Source organism: Bidens hawaiensis, unplaced genomic scaffold (genome assembly GCF_021521415.1).
Source record: "Bidens hawaiensis isolate Kalapana, Puna unplaced genomic scaffold, B.hawaiensis_p1.1 tig00029085_1, whole genome shotgun sequence".
In the NCBI taxonomy this organism is placed as follows: domain Eukaryota; kingdom Viridiplantae; phylum Streptophyta; class Magnoliopsida; order Asterales; family Asteraceae; genus Bidens; species Bidens hawaiensis.
This window is the reverse complement of record NW_027494799.1, coordinates 94314-115702: the sequence shown is the minus strand read 5'-3', so window position 1 is coordinate 115702 and position 21389 is coordinate 94314.

Sequence of the window (21389 nt, the reverse complement as noted above, 5' to 3'; positions counted from 1 at the left end):
GACAACATGCAACTGGGACACGTACACACGGGGTCGTGCTTAGTGAAGCACGGGTCGGTGCTTTTCCTTCCTGACAGCCTATAAATAGAGGCTCTTGTGGCATTTGAGAAGTGTGCTTGAATAAGAAGTCTAAACGGTTTTCACTTATAAAGCACCCACATTACACTCATATTGAATATCTTGTGAGGAGTTTGAAGGCTTGGAGGTTATCATTATCATCCATCATCATCAACACCATCATAATACATCATTAAGAGAGGAGATTCATCCACATTTAATTAGATTGCTCTAAGTCAAATATGTGTTTCTTATCATCATCTCTTATGTTCATAACAATGCTCATTATGAGCTAAACTCCTATTATCATCTATAATCTATGAAGAAGTTTTGTTTTACTTGATGATTACATGAAACATATGGTTTAGTTTGGTATAGTACATGGTTATTTTGCAATTATCCATTGATGAAGAAATGTTTTATCACTTTAATCTAATACATCAAGGTTGATGATTTAATATCATTCATGGTAATTCATGTTCTTGGAAACTAGAAATGGTAAAAAACAATACTTTGATACTTTATTCAAGATAAAATATGGATCCTTATGTTATACTTAAAAATGATGAGATATAAGTTATGGTCTATTTCTCTAGTTTTGATAAATCTAAAATAACATTGTTAACACGATTGCTTAGGTTATTATGCTAGTTAAAGAAATCATATGTCAATGGAATATGTAATTATAATCTAATCTAATCAACCAAGTGGAGGTTGTGTGAGTTAACTACAATCACTCAAAGTTGTTAGGATTTATATTTGAGAAATCGAAGTCAATCATAATTGTTCTACTATACCAAACTGCTTGCCTACTTAAATTGACATTCTCGTGGTAACATGACATTAGGAAAGGATGGACTTTAAAATGCGCATGTTACTTTCTTTTATGTCATATGATATGTTCACTTAGAAATGAGAAACTATTCTATCCATATATTATTAGGACAAGTTTATCACATATTTAACTACTAATCATCAATGAATAATGGAGTGGATTCTTGATAATAGATAGTAAACCTTCATATAATTAAACTACTCATTTAGAATTTCTATTCTTGGAACCTATATATTATATACTAGGTTAGATACCATGTCATACACGGGTTGATCAAATAAAAAATAAACAAAACAGCCATATTTCATAGTTTTAAAAAAATAAATTAATTAAAATAAACAGCCATCTATCCCGCGCCATTTCTCTATATCATTCCATATCTTTTTAGCAATCTCACAATTTCAAAACATGTGATTGAACTGCTCCTCTTCTCAAGCACAAGCGCTACACCACATGTTGTGTTATAATCTATAGATAATAGATCGATTACACATTAGATAAAAACTTATATTATGTATACATTTAGATAAGGGATTGAACATAAAATCCATCCCTATATTTGTGTTTCCAACACATGCATGGGCTTGTAGTTAGATATATCATAACCTCTCGAATCAAATCTAGGAATCAGCCTAATTGAACATTTGTTAACTTTAGTTTACTAACAACAAAAATTTTCTGAACTCTATAATATATAACATTACATTATTAATTTTGGTTATTAACGACAAATATCTCTACTTTTAATAAAGAATGCAACTTATACCATTCAATATTAATGCGTATTTAAATTTATTTGAATGATTTATTTAAATGAATTTAAATTACTTCTTAATACAAGACATTATACATACTTTTTTCAGTTGTCATTGAAGACAGTTTAGTGCACATTTAAGTATATATGAATATTTTGTTAGTAATTTATTTAAATGATTTTAAGTTGCTGTTTAATGCAAGACAGTATGCATTTCTACCTTGTCTTTTGTTTTAGCATAACTTGATTGTCAAGTTGTCATTGAAAACAGCTTACAAAGCAAGGTATTAAGCAATATCTTTAAATTCTTTAATATTACACAATGTACTCTTTAAAAATTAACTAATGCTAATTCTAAAAAGCTAATATACATGAAAAATAATCAATTTTATACACTAACTTTAATGTATAAAAGTTAGACTATGATGCAGTGTATGTACCTTTGAACATAGTGACGGTTGTTGAAGTAATTGCAAATATATTTCCGGGTTAAGGCCCGTTTGTTGTTTCACTGCAGCACCATAAGAAAAATCAAATAAAAAAAATAACTTACTAATATGATAATATTTATGCTTGAAAAAAATAAATCAATGATATATAATTGAAACCTAGATATAGACGTTGTTACAAACTGCTCAAGACGTCAATATTTAGCTATGTGGACTGAAAGATAATTATGCAGAATTCTCATGTTTTAATTCTAATGAATCACCACCTTGCAAATAGAAAGCAATTGATCAGCTATTATGCTCCAAATACTTTTTAAAATAAACATTGCAATGATGGTAAATTAGTGATGATGATGGTGATGATGATGATGATGATGATAAAAAAATTATCCCATCGGCCTACTTTCAGTAGAAATTCTTAAAACTCTTTTAAATTTCTCACCATCGTATAATAATTGCTACAATAAACTTTCTTCATTAGTATGACCGCCTTCATATTATTTGATCTATTAATCATCTAAATAGCATAATTAAATTTTAATAAACAACAAAAAAACGTAAGAAGATTACGGTTGACTTGAAACTTTGAATGATCGAACATGTCTTCAACTAGCTCGTCTATCATCTCCAAAAATACAAAATTAGCAACACTTTTGTTACAACTGAAATATAGTTAATAGTGTGTTACGAAAATAGAAAACAAACCCATTAAAACCATGGTAAAAAATATGCCCCTAACTACACAAGATCCAGAAGACCCAAGAATCAGCCCTTGAATTGCACAAGATCCACAAGAACCAAAAATCAGCCTAGATAAGAAACTGACATATAAACAAAATCATTGTAACAAAACATATTCAGAGATATAAAATTGATTTACCTTCAGAACTTTGACATTGTCGATTTGTTATTCTTCACACTTGATTAGATTATACCAAAAACCCTAGAATTTAAAATAATAGAAATGATATTGTGATTAATTAGAAATTATTCAATTAAAAAAAGTAAAGGATGTAAATACCATAGCCGGATGTACTGTAATCCAAATTAAATGGATTGAATCGAATTAGATTTCGATGGTGTGCTACTGCTGAGATTCCTTCCATCTCCTCAACAAAACAACTTCAAAATGACGGTGGTGATACTTCTGTTTTAAGGAAGAATCGCTTCCATCGCAAATTTGATAGAGAAGATGATTCTTCTGTGAAATTTGGTGTTAGGTATTAAATAGTATAGGGGGTTATGTGTCATTATTAGGAAGTAGAAGGGTATAAATGTAAATAATCATTGTAACCGAGTTCGTTAAATATACGAACGGGAATATGGAATAGGCGGCTATTGATTTGTGAGTTTATCTCCTTCTTCTCCAGTGTTCTTCTTCTTCTACAATTCTTTAGCTTAATTACCGTTTGTATCGTAACAAGTGGTATCAGAGCAGTTCGAACCTTTCGGACGCTCTTCCAGCAATCTATTCGGTGATATACGACGGCAACAGTGGCGATTCAGGCAGTGTTCAATTGTGCACCAACGGGTGAAAATTTACAGTGGTGATAGCAATTTGTGAAGCAATTGGGGCTTAAAACAAAGGGCTTAACGAAATCGAACAACAAATTAGCAGCAACAAAGCAATTTGAAATTAGGTCAACAATAGATTTCTTTAAAAATAGAATTAGGGCAACAACAGTTGCTGTTCTTGACAGAAACGACCAAAGTATTCTTGACGATTTTAGCCAGCAATTCCTACACCAGCTATAATAATGGTGTTCTTGTGTTCGTGTGGAGGTTTGATATGGGAAAACCGGGTTCATGTTTGCGGGCATCGTAGGTGTTCTTGCGGATGGTTGAAATATGAGGGCAGGGGTCATTGTTGTGGCTACATACCGAACTATTCGAAACCACCGACTGATTGGGAACTTTACAGTGGTTACAGATGTGTTGATGAATGGATGGGATCATCAACATGGGGAAAACGAAGTCCTCGCTTATTCAAAACCAAATATGAAGAAACAAGAATTTAAATACTGCATTGTCCATGGAAGACATCAAGAACTTAAAGCAAACAGGTTCATTTCAAGTTTATTGTAGTTCATTTGATTTTCTCCTTACTAAAGTAGTTGTAAGTGAGGATTATGCTATAAGCTTGTTTGTGGAGGGTCTTAAACATGAAATTAAGTGGTGGGTTCTGTTCTTTAGACCAAAAACACTCGAAGAGGCTTACGAAAGGGCAAAGAAACAAGACAATTTCCTTACCATTTGCTATGGCAATAAAGAATTTAAGAAGGTGGGTAGTCAATCTTTTAGTGCAAATGGGAATGAGGAGTGTAGTGAAATGGAGGTTCAACTCATTGATGAGACTGAAAAAGGGGTTGAGGCTCAAGAAACCATTGATCAAGTATTGATTCATGATTCAAGGGAAGATGGCAAGGAAGGGAAAACAAATCTTGTTGATGAAATGCTTGAAGAAAAAGTGAATTCAACAAGGGGTGATTTTGAAGAATCAGTAAATGAGAAGCATGATGGTAATACAGAATCAGAAAATGAAACATCTGCAAATGCATTAAATGAGATCATGGTTGAAGATTCTAAGAAAAATAAAATAAATGTGGAAGCAAATAAGGATGATAAATTGGAGTGTTCAGATAATTTGGAAGTACTGTCACTAGTGGATAGTGGTGATGCATTTATAATTGATATGGGCAATAAATGGATGGGTTTGATTACTGTGTACAACCTGATAGCCATATATAATTGTAAAGTCGTACACAAGTGTAAAAAGTTTGGTTTATCATATATTCCAACTGTTTACGAACATGCCAATGAAATTTCTTGTGTAAAGACCTTTGAATTGAAGGCTAATCCATATGAAAGTGGGAGAAATGGTGAAGATACAGTAGGCACTCCATATAAATTCATGTTTCGTGTACAGGTGACCCTTGGCAGATTACCGATGTTGAATGTCAAAATGGTTGATATTGGTTCTGAGCATACAATGGTTATAACTGAAGATGGTGTTCCTATTGATTTGGTTAACATAATCAAAACACTTGATAAGATCCGGAGTTGCAAGGGTATTAAGAAGATATATAAAATGGATTGTACGATTAAGTAGGAATTATTAATGAGAAGGATGTATTGGTGGCACAGATGGGAGTTCAGATTTATTTCAAGGATTCTCTCGAAATTGAGGTCTTATAGTAAATATGACCTAAAGATAGGAAATGAAGCTGTAGTCAAAGGTTTATTTCTGTCTCATATAATTTTGACTAAGCTGCCATTTTTGACCCTTTTGGCTGCTATATAGATATATTGTTGGGTTCAAGGGTGAATATGTCTTTGGCTTCAAGAGTTACTGATGGTATTAGGATTTTACAGATTTGGTGTAAATGTGGATACTGGATTATGGAGATAAGTAATTGGAAGCAGTATATTAATGACATGGGTGAGGACTCTAAACACATGGCTTCAAGTTATTTTATGGTTGTAAGTCTTTCTTATATCACCTGCAATGTCCAGGTGTGTAAATTGACATCACTTCAGCTAATAAAATTTGTAAAAGGTTTGATAAATGGAAGTAAAATTTTTAAATATCACATGAAAGGTGCAAGGGTAAAATGGAGTTTCAATCAGCAATTGTCAGTTAGTGGAAGTAAGGAAGAATTAAAGAGCTTGATTGGAAAAATCAGTGAGCATCCAATTGATTCTGGCCATAAAGTGCTAAAGATGGTGAGTTTTATGTGGTGGATTTTGGGGCGATATGAGAATGTGAGTTTAACAATTGGGACACAATAGAATTTCATTCATCACTCGGATGGGTATGATCTTTGGATGGTGCCATGGCTTAATGCTACTGTCAATGGAATTCTTAGATATTATAATAGTGTTTTTAACAAGATTGTGCGGCTAAGCTGGATAGATTTGATAAAAAGCAGGCTGCTAATTTTAGATGATGTTTTTATTGGCTCAACGATTAGGACTATGATGGTCTGGTATATTGGTAGAGTTTGGATCATGAAGATAAGGAATTTGGTAGAAATATTAATCAATGTTATGCAGTTATTAAGTGGCCCTATGGAGATAATCACAAAAGATTTTGGAAGTGGAATATGTAATGAGGTATGTTATACTACAGTAGCAATGCTCCAAGAGTTGTCTTTTGCTGATTTGGTATCAAGACTTGATGACGCGCAGGATTTTTCTAAGTTTGGTTTTGATACTTTTGATTAGCAATTTTTTTTTCTTCTTTGTTCTTTCTTCTGATTTTTGAGGACAAAAATCTTTTAAGGAGGGAGTAATGTTAGGTATTAAATAGTATAGGGGGTTATGTGTCATTATTAGGAAGTAGAAGGATATAAATGTAAATAATCATTGTAACCGAGTTCGTTAAATATACGAACGGGAATATGGAATAGGCGGCTATTGATTTGTGAGTTTATCTCCTTCTTCTCCTGTGTTCTTCTTCTTCTACAATTCTTTAGCTCAATTACCGTTTGTATCGTAACATTTGGTGGTATGGAAACGGCAAGAGAGATACCTGGATGAAAATTAGGGTTTCATTTGAATGAGGTGTATGAGATACGCTTGTTTTGATTTTGAATGAAAACAAATTAAGTAATCATGTCATGTGTACAAATCTAGGCATGCAATTGAATGCCGTGTGATAAAATAGAGACTTTTAACGATCCACTCTTTTATTATATAGATTTCTGTTTTATAAAAGTTTAAAAATCATCCTCAAAATGATTAAAACTCTCCGATTAAACTAAAACAAAGAATCATTATTAGAAATATTTGTGTCCACAGATCGATACTTGGTTCTTACCAATACTATTCTACATATACGATAGGTACACTTGCCTATTTTGTGTGTGTTTAGTCTTAGTAGAAATCACTTTTATAAATTTAAAATACGATCTTATGCAAAAGCTAAATATCCAATCCATTATATTTTAAGCACACGCACGAACCGCATCAAGCTCTCGCCAGAAAATCAGTGGTGTCGGTTAGTGGTTCCGGGTTCTTGCAGTCCTTCGGGTGGTTGACTGAGGTATCATGCTGTCACACCCCGCCAACGCAAAAATGCGGGTGTGTGACCTTCATGGATAATCATAGCTATTGATTAACGTGGTGATCCTACATGCGATGCCATGTTCGTATATGCCCACAAATATCTTCCTGAATTTAATAACCTTAAAAACATACTTAAAAGTCAACATAATATTGGTGAGCTCACAGGTTTTAAATGCATGATTTAACCCGATGTTTTGAGAATATCGAGTTTCAAATGTTTAAAGTGTATAAAATAAGTTATGATTTCTCAAATATATGCTTTCATGATTAAAACATTTATCAAAAGCTTATGTTTTCATGACAAAAACGTGCTTTAAGACTTGTTCATGTTTAAGTAAATAAAACGTAGATTAATGTTATTTATGATTTCGTGATTAAAATGTACATTAAAACTTGTTTATGAAGTTGAAAACATTGTTTGTTATGAGTGAGTTTTCCCGATGAAAACGATGTCTAAAAAGTTTACGCTTACGAACTTAAAAGCCCTTTTAGATATATATAAGTTAGTGTATGCAATGCAATATGATATATATGATAACCTAAACAAGATCGATAATCTTCCGTAGCTTAGCTAGCATATAGGAATACGAATTAATATATGACAATGTGCCTATAATCAAACCCAAATCCATATGTACTCCCGATAACCGTGCCATCACGGTGTGAATTATAGAATATATGTTCCTATTAACACGTCGGTTAGAGTGACTAACCATGAGCGGGGGATCAATCCCGATGGTACTACCCACATATTCCTCGACTAAACCCATAGTTAATGATTATAGAATGTATTGATCTGAAGATCTTAAGGGCCTTGTGTAACTCATGCTCATATAAAGATTCTATGCCTTGCTTACTAACTATCGTATAAAATAATTTTATGTAAAGTTGTCAAATAGGTTTATGTAACGTTACGAAATAAGTGCATTAAAAGTTATCAAATATGTTTATGCAAAGTTACTAAATAATTTTATGAAAAGTTACTAAATAAGTTTATGAAACGTAACCAAACAAGTTTATGAAAAGTTACTAAATAAATTTATGAAAACTTACTAAGTCCATGCAAAGTTACCAAATAAGTTTAGTATGTTTCTCCCCCTAGTTTGTAAAACAGTAAAAGAGAAAAGGGGTCGTGAAACTCACCTTGGGGTCAATGAGTGATGGATATGAGCTCTTGTTTGTATTCATCCTACGTGCGTCCTAAAATAAGTACGACTAACTTAAGCCGGTTTCACAAATTAAATAAGTATGTCGGTTTATGCTACGTGTTCACCCAACACCTAGATTTATGAGATGACACGACTCGTTGGTGATACGTAGTTCGTCTTATAAAATAAATATCAACAATATATTTAGGGAAAACTACCAAAATAAACATGTTTGACCAATAATTTACCAAAACATGTCTATTTTAGCCTACATCTTTCCAATAATTGGTTTTTTTACCAATAAACAACAGACACGTCTCCGAATCCGGCTAAGGCGGCTAAGCCTTAGCCGCCACTTTATGGGCACGGAATTTATGAAAAGTAAACGGGTCCCACCTTTAGCCAATAAAAATTCAACACGTGTCAAAGGCGGCTAAACTTAGCCTACATCTATGGTTATTTAGCCGGCATCTTTGATTCTTAGCCGGCTTCAGGATACGTGTCTAGCCATATAGTTAGCCGGCACCAAATATTCATTCTTAGCCGGCTCCAACTCGGCTTGTAGGCTAAGGCTTCACTTAGCCGCCTTCTTTTTTTTTTTCATTTAATCGTCTAATTTTAGTCTCCAAAATTGAATATTTTACCAAACTTACCAACTTTATTAAATATTTAGCCGGCTTCACTAAGCCTTCTTCTTAGCCGGCGTAAATTTAGCCCCCAAAATTAAATAATTTTACCTACTCAATTAGTTATTTAGCCGGCTTCGCTTAGCCGTCAATTTTTTTCTCCTAGCCGACATGTTTTAGCCATCAGAGATTAAATACATTTACCTACCCAAATTTAATTTTTCACCAACCAATTTTATAAAACTATACAAACATATTCACTACATCTTATAAAACCATCTTCACCCTCTCAAACTTTTTCACTTTCTTATCACAAGATCCTCATTTTTTTAAAAAAATGTGTTTGTTAACGTCGTCGTTTACTCAGATCAGATTTTTTTAAAAACCAGGCTAAGTAAAGCCTACAATTTAATCTGATCCTCATTTTTTTAAAAAAAATGTGTTTGTTAACGTCGTCGTTTACTCAGATCAGATTTTTCTAAAAACCAGGCTAAGTAAAGCCTGCAATCTAATATGAGTAAACGATGACGTTAACAAACATATTTTTTTTTAAAATGAGGATCTTGTGATAAGAAAGTGAAGAAGTTTGAGAGGGTGAAGATGGTTTTATAAGATGTAGTGAATATGGTTGTATAATTTTATAAAAATGGTTGGTGAAAAAATAAATTTGGGTAGGTAAATGTATTTATTTCTGATGGCTAAAACATGTTGGCTAGGAGAAAACAATTGACGGCTAAGTGAAGCCGGCTAAATAATTAATTGAGTAGGTAAAATTATTTAATTTTGGGGGCTAAATTTACACCGGCTAAGAAGAAGGCTTAGTGAAGCCGGCTAAATATTTAATAAAGTTGGTAAGTTTGGTAAAATATTCAATTTTGGAGACTAAAATTAGACGACTAAATGAAAAAAAAAAAAAAAAGAAGGCGGCTAAGTGAAGCCTTAGCCTACAAGCCGAGTTGGAGCCGGCTAAGAATGAATATTTGGTGCCGGCTAACTATATAGCTAGACACGTATCCTGAAGCCGGCTAAGAATCAAAGATGCCGGCTAAATAACCATAGATGTAGGCTAAGTTTAGCCGCCTTTGACACGTGTTGAATTTTTATTGGCTAAAGGTGGGACCCGTTTACTTTTCATAAATTCCGTGCCCATAAAGTGGCGGCTAAGGCTTAGCCGCCTTAGCAGGATTCGGAGACGTGTCAGTTGTTTATTGGTAAAAAAACCAATTATTGGAAAGATGTAGGCTAAAATAGACATGTCTATTATTTTAGTAATTATTGATCAAACATGTTTATTTTGGTAATTTTCACATATATTTATCTTCATAATTTAGCTACTTATTTTAGGAAAATTACTAAGTTAAAACTATTTTACAGTATATGTTTTCATAAGTCGTTATTAAATTACTTATCAGCGTATTCTACCTTTAGTAAAATACATATTTTTACGAACTTTTAAATTAAGACTTTATATATATTATGTATACATTGTAAAACTTCATACGAAAATTGATTTGTTATATATTCAATATAACTAAAATTGTTGGTCACATTTATAAAATTAAGTAACAAATATTTTATAATAATTTAAAACAACTATAAGTATATAAGACTATATACATGCATGTATCTTAAAAACTTTTAATAAGTAAATATATATCTAACAATCTATATAATTGTCTATCATAAAATCCTACGTGTCGCTCTCACGTCGCTTCCGACCTCTTCTAGAGCCACCAGATTGCTTGATTTCAGAATGGAAGTATCTCGTGGATTTAGCCCGGGTTGACACATTTAACCCTTCAATGGGTCATAACATCTCTCTCAAATAGTATAGCCTATGGGTACCTTCTTCGCTGTGAATCTCTCTTTCACTAGGTCAAACCCTAAACAATATCATTTTCCACGACCTTAATATCAGTAATCGTCTTTCAAATAAACACTACTACTAGGGTTTAATCAATCACTGGCGGAGCTTCTCGATTGCGTCAAAGACATGATAATCAAATGGGATTTTGATGGGATAATCATCAACGACGACTGTGATCGATGGTTGGTGTTAGAAATAGGTTTGACCAAACTCTATCATCAGCACATTATCATTGAACTCACTAATGGTTAGTGAAATCTCTTAATTTTGTGAAATTTTATATTTGAATCAAAATTGTAGATCATATTATTAATTTCAACACGTACGATATTTTTCAGTTAGCAATTAGGGGTTTATATTTGAATCAGAATTGTATAAATTAGAATTTATGAATAGTATTAATGTAAATAAATATACCTTAGAATTTATTATCAGTGAATTAAAAGTGGAATAGTATTTTTCATTTATTTCTAAATATTGAATAATCAAAAGTGGAATTTTGGCAATGTACCTGTTTAAGCTTTAAAATTCACGGGTATGGGTCTTGCGATGGGTTTGGATCACACTTCTCAGTATTTAGTTATTTTTAAGACATTATCAAATTGGCCTCAATCAAAACGGGCAGTCTAAATGTGTTATGATAAGAATGAATTTGTGTCTAGAGAGAGGGAGTTTATCATATTTCATATTAATTATTTGGGTAACTCCAGCTAAAGATGACCCAGAAGAGGAGACAGTGACATTGAAGCTACTAAAGTAGATTATGCGATTTCGCTCAATAACGTGACTGGGAGCGGTATCACAGCCTCAAAAATCTGCTTTTGGCTATGGTAATTCACTCTTTTATGTTTTATGTGTGTTTTATGTGATCATGCTTTCAAAAATAAGTCAAAAACATAAAAAGGTAAATTTAACTAATATTCATCTAATTATGAGAATAAGAAAGTATAAAAGATTTTAACTGCAATAATATGCTCTTATGTGCATAATCTACATTGATTGGTGATGCAGATAGTGATCAAGTGGATTAAGAGAGTCGCTTACTTACACAGGCTGCCAGAACATCATAGTAGAGTTGCATCAACAACTATATTAATATACGGATCATACGGTCTTGGTGTAAGTTTTAGTTATATTTGTTTAGTTTTTCATTTATATATGTAACAAAGATATGTTGGACACTAATTCATTTATGTATGTAACAAAGATATGCTGGACACTAATTTGTTTTCATATTTTGTTTAGGTGCATAATGTAGAATCTGAAATTGATGCTTTGTGTGTCGACCCTTGGTTTGTCTCTTTGAACGTGATTCATCTAATCTGGCTTCATTTAATGTGAAAACACAGCTTTAATCAACATTGTGTTATTTAACATTATGCATGATTTTTTTGTAATTCTACACGAAATTCTTGCAAAACGAGTAGAAGTGTCGGATATTCATCGCGTTTAAGATGTAAAGGTTCTGTTAATGAGGCATTTGGCTGAAATACCTTTGATTTTAGAAAGCATTTTGGCTCTAATTATATGTTTTAACTATGGCATTTGGCTGAAATACATTTACTGCTTGCAAAGGAGAAATGTAAGTTTGCATCTCTTTTTTCTCTCTTTTCTTAACTCTGCATCTCCTTTTATTATTCTTTTTTCATTTTTGTCATATTATAAAAAATTTATCTGAGTTTTTTAAATAGAAAGGTGAGTAATTTGATCAAGAGACAAATGAATGGAGGGCTAGGGAAGCTTCAAGTGCTTTTAGGTAAATATTGTTGCTTCTACAAATACATAACTTTTCTTTTGTGATCTATCCATTTTTGTAAGTGGTTGATACATCAAGTATACATTTTTACATTTTTTTAAACCCCAAAACCGAGATCGTCAAAGATAGCTCTTTGTTGGATAGTCGAGCTAAACCGCACGGAAGCAGATTTAGTTGGGTGTAGTCTTGCATAATAATATCTTTTTATACAAGCACTTCGTCAGTCAAATCTAAGGCAGTAAGAATTAAGAAGGTTCATTTGTGAATATATGCTTGCTTCAAATTTGGATTTTCGGTTGAATTCAAATTGCTCGAGTTTAAGCCTAAATCTGAACAGAACCGCTATGTATTAACAGTTTGTGATGATACCCTTACAACCGAAATCCCAACATCCTATAATAAACAAATATGCATAGCACAAAACATATCATGTCATCTTAGTAGATGATACCCTTTTTTTAAGTTCAACGTGTAAACTGACTTGGGCTTAATTTGAAGTGTTGAAACTGATTTGAGATTAATAAATTGACAATGTTGATGTCGCATTCTTGGCATGGCAACTGACGTGGATTGAAATAGGCAACCAGGTGCGGCAATGACTCTGAGTCGTTTATTTCTTTTTTACAATATCTTAATTTTGAATGTATTCGCATGTTGTTTGAGGTTATTATGTTGATTTGATATTAATTTGATCTCATTAATCTGGAGTTTTTATTTCTGCAAGTATTTGATATTAATTATGATATTTTATTTTATTTTATTTGCATAATTATATTAAAATCTAAGGTCTGCAACATTGAAAGAAGGAATTTGGAATACTTCTCATGTGGAATTGGTCATTCCTTTTCATTGTTCAACTTCTGAATCCATATTAAGTGAGTTTATGTTCAAAATTAAGATCACTTGTGTGCATCATGGAACAAATTTACCACTAGCCCACTAATCAACCACCTGTTCCATTATTATATACAGGTCAATCAATCAATCAATCATATCCAGTGGAATCCCATCAATAGCAAAGCTATAAGTAGGGTCTGAGGAGGGTGGGATGTAGGCACACCGTACCTCTATCCGATGGGATAGAGAGGTGGCTTCCAGGGAGACCCTCAGCTTAAAATAACATTGTATGCGAAAATAAGGGGCATCAAAGTACAATAGTAATAAAATTGATAGTAGCACGTAGTAAAATTAATAGTACCAATACATTTATAGATAACCATATAAAACTATATGAGAAGAGGAAACAATATGGTGTGTGACCAAAAATCAAGTAAAGAAGATCGCTAAGGTATTCCTTTCTCCCTAAAAGTCCTTAGCCTTAATTCTAAGTCTCCAAGAATTCTTATCCTCAACCATGTCCTCTGAGAGGTTTAGGTCTAGAAATTCATGTCTAATCCTCTATTCCCAAGTCAATTTAGGTCGGCCTCTACCCCTCCTCCCCCCTATAGTAATGTTTTCTACAGATCTAACAGGGTTCGTCATATGTCTTCTCTTCACATGTCCAAACCATCTCAATCTCCACTCTCTTATCTTGTCGGATATGTTAGCTACCCCTAATCTCTCCCGAAACACCCTGTTTGTTATTCGGTCTAACCTTGTGTGCCCACACATCCAGCGTAACATTCTCATCTCTGCTACCTCCATTTTCCGCTCTTGTGCCTTCTTGGTGGCCCAGCAATCTGTTCCATATAACATTGCAGGTCTAACTGCAACCCTATAAAATTTTCCCTTTAGTTTAGTTGGGAAACTCTTGTCGCACAATATACCTGTGGCTGCTCTCCATCTACACCATCCTACCTGAACTCGATGTGCCACATCACTGTCTAATTCCCCATCGCTCTGAATAAATGATCCTAGATACTTGAACTTCGTTACCTGCGTAACCACTTGCCCTTCAATGGTGATCTGAACGTCCTCAATGTCATTTACCCCACTAAAATCACAGTGTAGGTACTCCGTCTTAGAGCGATTAATCCTTAATCCTCTTGTCTCTAAGGCTGTTCGCCACTCCTCTAGCCTCCCGTTTAGTTCTTGTTTACTCTCAGCAAGTAACACAATATCGTCTGCGAACATCATGCACCACGGGAGTGTCTCTTGAATTGACTTTGATAACTCATCCAAGACTACTTAAAAAAGAAACGGACTCAACGCTGACCCCTGGTGGAGGCCTACCTCCACGGGGAAGAAATCGATATCCCACGGGCGCACGAACACTTGTTGCACTCCTGGTGTACATATCCATAATTACCTCTATATATTTCCTCGGGACCCTTCTATCCTGTAGGCACTTCCAAAGAACTTTGCGTGGCACACTATCGTACACCTTTTCTAGGTCAATAAACACCATATTGAGGTCGCGCTTCTTCTCCCTATACTTTTCCATCAATCTTCTTATAATGTGTATTGCCTCTGTGGTCGAACGCCCCGGCATGAATCCAAATTGGTTCATCGTAACCTGAGTTTCCCGTCTAAGTCTAGCCTCCATCACTCTTTCCCAAAGCTTCATAGTATGGCTTAGTAGTTTGATTCCTCGGTAGTTACCACAACATTGGGCGTCTCCTTTGTTCTTATAGATAGGGACTACGACACTGGTCCTCCACTGGTCTGGCATTTTACCAGATTGAGGATAATATTAAACAAAGTAGTTAGCCACATGAGTCCTTCTTCTCCCAGGCACTTCCACACCTCGATGGGTATGTTATCTGGGCCAACCGCCTTAGCCCTTACCATCCTCCTAAGTGCAGTCTGGACCTCTTCCCATGTGATCCGTCGGCAGTAGCAGTTATTCGGTTATTGTCGTTGAGGGGTTGTGTTGTCATATTTCTCTTGGTAGGCTCTCCCATTGTTAAAGAGGTTGTGGAAGTATGTTATTCGGTTGTTGTCATTGAGGGGTTGTGTTGTCAAATTATATACAGGTAATTTGTGAAATTGAAGTAATTTAAATTCAACTTGCGCATGATTATAGCATCAGTATAGATGAAGGTCTTTATTTTAAATTTATAAAGGTCTTCTTTGTCATATGTTTCTATAAATTCACAACTCGCCTGTGGGCTTTGTGGATGTTGAAAAAGACCCTCTTATTGTTATATATACACATAAATATATTTTTTAGCATGTGTGTGTGGATTTGAAAATACATTTAGCTTCTGTTTTGCAGTCAAGAGAATTAAGCAACAAGTGAAAAATGTTTATTGCAACGTATTTGATTTTAATGACATGAGTTTTAAATGCCACTTATGTCGTATTATCTTTTCTCTCATACTAGAAATTGATGGCTTGGTGCCTCATAATGCCCTCTTATAAGCTTCATTTATTCTCTTACAACACCATAACTGAGTATACTTGATTAATTGTTTAATACCTTGGATAATTTTCTCAGGGTAAAAGTCAAACGAGAAACTCAAACCTTGAAAAATTCAAACTTAAAAAGTAATCTTCACACAAAACACAGGCTTAGCCAGTATATTTAGTTATATTATAAAATTTTTAAATATTTCATATTAAACATATTTAATTATTTATATTTGCCTAACTTTAACTTTCACGTCAAATAATAATATCAGATAATCTTTTTACTCCATCTAATAAACTATGTGTTTCTAATTAACATCCTGTAAATGTGGTTTTGATTTGTGAATATGTGATTATTGATTCTGTAAACTTTGATTTCTAAACCATAAACTCAATCCGAAACAAAACCGTTACCAACAGTTTTTTCGGTTTTATTTAAAGCTCACAGTTTGTCTAAAAAAAACTGGACAATGTTCACTCTTATTTTGACGGTTGTTTTTTAATTGAACGTGGCATGTAACATAGCACTAATGATGGGGGTACATTATACGTTGTTGAAACAACCAAATGAAAGAACATGTAGTGAAATATTTTGTTTAGAAACACATATATAGATGCAAAATTGCAAAACTAGTTCTTATATATTTAGTTAGTGTTTGATCTAATATAACTACTTGTAAGTTGAAAAACGCTACGAAACGTATGTATGTAGAAAAATCTCTATCTAAAAAAATATTTTAACCAGTTCTTTAAATAAGTTTTTACATATGGTTAGTTCTTTAAGCAAGTCTATTAGCTACTGTAACATATTTATTAGGTGATTTATTGTTATGTTAACTTGGGTGAACTTCCTCTGGCATAACCTCTTAACTAAAATCATACGAACAAGAGAGTTAGTTAGATCTAGGCTTACTATAGGTGGCAAACTCCTATGTTGAAGCTAAAGAAAAATAACATCTTGAACTTAAGTACTCCTAATCAACCTCTAGCACTTGTAAAATCTTCTTACTCCTTGGTTTCTCCTCTTGTACTTATTCACCCTTTCCTCAAACTTATTTAGGCATTGGAAGAACTTGTTTAATAGTTAAAATGAGATTCAGAAGGTTATTGAGGGTGGTTTTCAGTTTACTAAAGCCAGGAACAGGTTGCGTTAGTGTGGTTGATTCTTAAACGAGTGTAGGGAGGTAGGGATGAGATGGATCAGTTATGATGGGGTTGAAACTGAAATGAGGGAGTGGTGGTAAGGTTTTGTGTCGAGAGAAAGCAATTGGGAAAAAGAATAAGAGTGGCATGTTTGTGATGTGGGCTACCTTCAAGTCATAGGTCTAGTTTTATAACCCCTACCTTATGAATATATATATACACGTTGCATATGTATATATGTACATGTAATGACCATGCGTGCATAACAATCGAGATAGATACATATAAAGAGAAATGGAAATGGATGGTTGGTGTGATGGGTGGATATGGAAAAGTCTTGGAATGCTTTCTTTTATTTTAATTTGTATATATTTATATTTGGTACGCCCTGCTTGCGGTGCGCACATATAATGTATATATGTGTGAACCCTTGGGTGGGCAAAAGTAAAATTGCACTAATTTTGACGTTATTTTACTAATCACGTGAAAATAACGTTAAAAGTGGCGGAAGGTTAATCAGGCATCATGTGGTGGCGTTGATAGCCGAAAGACAAGGGCACATGCACCAATCAGCCTATGTCCCGAGGATTGAGTGTTATGTGTCTTATGTCCAAGGCTTGATTCAAAACTACTATCGAGCCAGGGGTCTCACCGGAAGCAGCCACTCTATCCCTATGGGATAGAGGTAAGGCTGTCTACATCTTACCCTCCTCAGACCCTACCATAGCATTGCTATTGGTGGGATATACTGAGTACGATGATGATGATGATATATTTATATTTGGTGTAAGATTCTTTGGGATATATCTTTTACCTAGGTGTATGTTTGCATGCACGCACCCTACCACCCTTCACCAATCTATGTAAGTTTAGGGATGTGGGTTATGTTTTGTGTGTGTGCATATTGTAACAATGAAAAGGTGAAGGGTCAGCAAAGTTTTGGTTAAATGAAAGAGGGTTGAATGTGCTTTTTATATAGATTGACTTTTCTTTGTTCTCTTTCGATGAATGATTATTAATGCACATTCTTTGACTTGCTTTTGACATTGTAGGCATTCATCCGAAACCCCATTATGTAATTGAGTAATGTTATGTTCTATATCACATGGATAAATCAATGTGTGGCTGGAGGAACCGATTTCTTTTCTTTTAATCTTTAATTCAAGTTGGTGAAGGGTATTAAGAATTCTTTATATCTTTAATTAAAGTTGTATGCTAAGTTGAATTTAGTTTAGAGATGTTTAGGCTTAATATTGCATTTATAATAACTACCAAATTGCTAAGAGGTTGTGTGTGTATGTATATATATACTTATGCGAGTTGGCTTTTTTAATGCAAAGTATTGTTACGTTTCGGACTTGGTTCGGAGTCATATGTATGAATAAAAGCATGTTATTTTTATAAAATATATATAGAATTCATTTTAATATTCAAAATATAGTATCACCAACATACATGTGGGTGTCGAGTTATTGGGTGTGGTGTGGTAATTCCCATAACTACCTAAGGTACTTGATATGAATGCATTGAGTTACTAGACTTTGGCTGATATAATAAACATGCATGAGATTTGAGGTTCATATGATTAATAAAAATGTTTAATTTTCTCTAATAATTTGTACGGATATTGCGGGTTGTCACATTCTCCCCTTGTTAAGAGATTTTCGTCCCGAAATTCAGCTGACGTCGAGGTCTGAAGTGAGTCATTTGGGTGACTTTATGACTGTCATAAACCGAAATGGAGAGACGCGTAAGCTTATGAAGAGAATCATAGTAGTCCTTTGTCTTACACGACGAACACGACTGTTCATTTTTTTTATATTGAAGAATACCATTCAAGAAATGTGTTTACTAGGTTACGGGACGTTGAGAAATTTCGTAAGTGCACCAAATGAAAGATACTGGTACTTTATATTGCTTTATAATCCAAGTTGGATAGTGAAGTTGTGTCGCGAATCTGTTGTCATAGGGTCATCCAAGGAGGAACTTGATGTTGGGTTATGACAAGAATATATATATATATATATATATATATATATATATATATATATACTAGTTTTTATCTCCCGTATTACGGGGGTTGTTTTATATTATTTGTTTCTAATTTTTATTTATTTTTTGAATTTTATTTTTTTATTGTATGAAAGTTAAGGGCGCGTTCGTTTCACGGAATGAAATGGAATTGGAATTTGCATAGAATTTGAAATTTGAAGGAATTGGATTTAAATTTGGAATCTAAACATTCAAATAGGAATTGGAGTAGAGGGGAATTGAAATCTAAATACATTCTTAATATGTTTGTTTGACAAATTAATAGAGATCAAGAAGTTTTTTTTCTCTTTTTTAACGGTGAAAACATTTTAGTTTTTTTAGATTTTTTGTTTTTTATTTATATTTTGCGTTATGATTTTTTTATTATTTTTTTGAATTTTTTTATGGGTTTTCTATTAAGATAAAAAACCCCTCAAAAAAATATTCAAAAATAATAAGAAAAAAATTCATAACTCAAAATATAAATTAAAAACAAAAAAAGTAAAAAAAATAAAATGTTTTTTCATTGTCCTTGTTAAAAAAAAAAAAAAAAAAACTCGAGATAAGATTCCAATGAATATCCTTGAATTCCTCCACATTTGGGAAGGATTTGAAATCCTTGTATTTAAAGGAATTTGAAGGAATTGAATTCCAATTCCAATTCTTTGAACCGAACACACCAAAATGGAATTAAGATTCCAATTCAAACGAAACGAACACGTCATGTCATGGGATTTTAATTCCAATTCCTTTGAATTATCACGAATTCTGTGAAATGAACACGCCCTTAGGGTTTGATGATAAATTGTTTCACAAATAAATGAGATGTTATAACCCGGTTTAAAAGCTATATGGGTTTGATGAGACCCAAGACCCGTTTATTTTTTTTACTGTAAAATTGGTTTTTTAATTATAAATAGTATATATATTTTCTTAAATAAATTAGATATTAATTTTTAGTACATCCCTACTTATAGGATTTTTACATCAAATATTTGGTGAGATTAGTTTTTAATTTAATGAGATGTTATAACCCGCTTAAGAAATATTTGGGTTTGATGAGACCCATACCCGTGAATTTGGGTCGAATGCATGAGAAGTCTCCGTTTAAAAATCAAGCAAATTTGGTGACTCTAAAAAAAGGGGGAGCGACCACATCGCGACACGTAGGATTTTTATGTTTTTTATCCCCCGTATTACGGGGGTTGTTTTATACTGTTTGTTCTAATATTTATTTATTTATTTAATTAATATTTTTTTATTGTATGAAAGTTAATAATATACTTATGGTTTGATGATAAATTGTTTCACAAATAAATGAGATGTTATAACCCGGTTAAAAGCTATATGGTTTTGATGAGACCCAAGACCCGTTTATTTTTTTTATCGTGAAATTGGTTTTTTAATTATAAATAATATTTATGAAAGTTAATAATATACTTATGGTTTAATGAGACTCAAGATCCGTTTATTTTTTTTACTATCAAATTGGTTTTTTTAATTTAAATAATATATATATATATATTAAAATAAATAAGATATTATTTTTCATTATATCCTATTTTATAGGATTTTTACATAAATAATTTGGTGAGGATAATTTTTAATTTAACGAGATGTTATAACCCGTTTAAGGAATATCTGGGTTTGGTAGCACATAATTCGGGTCAAATGCATGAGAAGCCTTCATTTAAAAATCAAGCAAATCTGGTGATTCCAAAAAAAGGGGGAGCGACCACATCGCGACACGTAGGATTTATCAAGTAATCGAGTCTGTTATCAAGTAATCGAGTAATCGAGTAAATGGGTCAATTTATCAAGTAATCGAGTAATCGAGTAAATTTATACAGGGCACATCGGGTAAATGGGTCAATTTATCAAGTAATCGAGTCTGTTAATCGGATAAATTACGAATCCCAAATCCACAAAAAATTTCAAACTAATCCCAAACCCTAATATGTCGGGTAATACCCGTCACAATTATGTCGGGTTTCAAAGTTCCTTTCGGGTTTGGGTTTTACTGCCCCGGACAAGTATTGGCAAAGCCCAAAGGGCATGGAGGTAGCAAGATGCGTAGAAAATGTGTGTCATATGGTTGAAGATTTTAGTTTTACGGAGAATAAATGTTTAAAAAAAGTAGTATTAGAGTGTGTGTTAACTTTTAAATAAAAGAAAAAAAATAATACCAATACTAATAAGCTAATATCAATTTGATTAATTAATATATATTTTGTCTGTTACAAGTTATTAAGAAAACAAATAAATTTAGTTAAATTGTTATTTTAAGTCTTTTCGTTATCAATGTGAGGCTATCCCACTTAGTAGATTCATATGTCTCTTAAAAGGGAGGTCAATATTTGCTGTT